At 37.0% G+C, this 2,500-nt stretch overlaps 1 pseudogene; it reads left to right on the forward strand.

The window, feature by feature from the left end:
* The window catches only part of LOC142911561 (28S ribosomal RNA), an 8,365-nt pseudogene that overhangs the window by 3,316 nt on the left and 2,549 nt on the right, over positions 1 to 2,500 (forward strand).

Here is a 2,500-nt window from a genome sequence, read left to right on the forward strand (position 1 = left end):
TTGAACTACTCAATGCCTATGCCCTACCCAGATTGTTATATCCTGCAGACCACTCGGACTGCAAGCAATCAACTCTCCGTGGGTTGGACCAAGAGATTAGAAAGGCGGTAAAAGGATGGCTCCACCTTCCCGCTTCAACTTGTGATGGACTGTTATATGCCAGAGCCCGAGACGGAGGCCTTGCCATCTTGAAACTGGAAAAAACAATCCCTTCGGTTCAAGTTAGAAGGCTGCAACGTATAGCAAACTCGTCCGATGCTATCACCCGTAATATTGTGTCCTCGCAGGGTATGGAGGAAGAATACCGTAATTTGTGGGTACGAGCAGGGGGTGACAGTGATGCAATCCCAACATTCGTTCTCAGGGACTCGATGTCAAAAGAACCTGTATATCCGAGACCCTGCGATTGGAGGGAGCATGAATTTCAGAGATGGTGCGAAAAGCCGGTTCAAGGAAGGGGCATTGTAAACTTTGCGCATGATAGAATCAGTAATGCTTGGTTGAGGCCATGGTGCGGCTTTAAACAATGCTTCTTTATCGCAGCACTACAACTAAGGGCAAATATTTACCCAACAAGAGAAAGCTTGAACAGAGGCAGAGATGGGGCCTTACGTTCCTGCAGGAAATGCTCTGCCAGACTCGAGTCCCTTTCGCACATTCTCGGTCAATGTCCTGCAGTACAGAAAGCAAGAATTGCGCGACATAACAAGATCAGTAACATTCTGGCAGACGAAGCGGCTAGATTGGGCTGGTCTGTATACAAAGAGCCACGGTTCATATCCGAGACGGGAGAGATGAGAAAGCCTGACCTCGTGTTTGCAAAAGATGAGGAGGCGGTTGTGATCGATGTCACCGTCCGTTTTGAGCTTTCAAAGAATACCTTGTCAGATGCTGCCTCGCACAAAGTTTCGTACTATACCCCTCTTGGTGATCAAGTCAAAGTGCTGACGAAGGCTAGCAAGGTCACATTCTTTGGATTCCCGGTTGGGGCAAGAGGAAAGTGGCCCCTTGAGAATAACGAGGTACTTACCTCCCTGGGCCTGACCAAACCCAGAACGACATCACTGGCCAAGATGATTTCCCGCAGAACGCTGCTTTTCTCTCTTGATATTCTGAGAATGTTCTGTGGAAATTATGCGGTCTATGAACAGTCATAGACAACCTCCGAAACAAATAATAGTTTTGTTTTAAGATGTCATTTGTTTTAGATTGATTTTGTTATTTTCGAAGGTGAAGTCGGTTTTCATTTCATTTTACTATTTTCCACAATTTAGATTGTTATTTTCCAAGACGGAGTCTTGGTTCTTTTTTTTTATTGTTAGTTTTTTTTTTTTAACACGTCGTATTTGTTACTTTAGAGCTTAGAGGGGACTTTATTTTCGCCTTACTATTTTCTGCCTACAAAGAAGATTAAAAATAAGCTTTTTTCAAGATGGTTTTGTTATTTTCCAAGGTGAAGTCTTGGTATTCTTATTTTACTATTTTCCATAAAGAAGACCTTTCTTTTAGATTTTGTTATTTTCCAAGACGAAGACTTGGTATTTTTATTATATTGCTATTTTTTACACGAAGCTTATTCAAGAGCACTTATATAGATTAGACTTTGTTATTTTAATTCTTTATTTTTGGACTACATCAGTTCGAGAGTCCTGTAACTTACTATTTTCTGCCTACAAAGAAGATTAGAAATAAGCTTTATTTAAGATGTTTTAGATTAGATTTTGTTATTTTCCAAGGTGAAGTCTTGGTTTTTTTTATTTTACTATTTTCCACAAAGAAGACTTTTCTTTTAGATTTTGTTATTTTCCAAGACGAAGACTTGGTATTTTTTTTGCTATTTTTTACAGGAAGCTTTATTCAAGAGCACTTATATAGATTAGACTTTGTTATTTTAATTCTTTATTTTTGCACTACATCAGTTCGAGAGAAGACTACAAACCAGCTTTATTTAAGATGTTTTAGATTAGATTTTGTTATTTTCCAAGGTGAAGTCTTGGTTTTTTATTTTACTATTTTCCACAAAGAAGACTTTTCTTTTAGATTTTGTTATTTTCCAAGACGAAGACTTGGTATTTTTTTATTGCTATTTTTTTACACGAAGCCTATTCAAGAGCACTTATATAGATTAGACTTTGTTATTTTAATTCTTTATTTTTGGACTACATCAGTTCGAGAGTCCTGTAACTTACTATTTTCTGCCTACAAAGAAGATTACAAATAAGCTTTATTTAAGATGTTTTAGATTAGATTTTGTTATTTTCCAAGGTGAAGTCTTGGTTTTTTTTTATTTTACTATTTTCCACAAAGAAGACTTTTCTTTTCTTTTAGATTTTGTTATTTTCCAAGACGAAGACTTGGTTTTTTTAAATTGCTATTTTTTTTTTTTACACTGCTTTATTCAAGAGCGCTTATATAGATTAGACTTTGTTATTTTAATTCTTTATTTTTGGAATACATCAGTTTGAGAGTCCTGTAACGTACTATTTTCTGCCTACAAAGA

Source organism: Petromyzon marinus, unplaced genomic scaffold, assembly GCF_048934315.1.
Source record: "Petromyzon marinus isolate PM22_M1 ecotype Great Lakes invasive population unplaced genomic scaffold, UKy_Petmar_22M1.pri1.0 PM_G_Scaffold_18, whole genome shotgun sequence".
Lineage (NCBI taxonomy): Eukaryota > Metazoa > Chordata > Hyperoartia > Petromyzontiformes > Petromyzontidae > Petromyzon > Petromyzon marinus.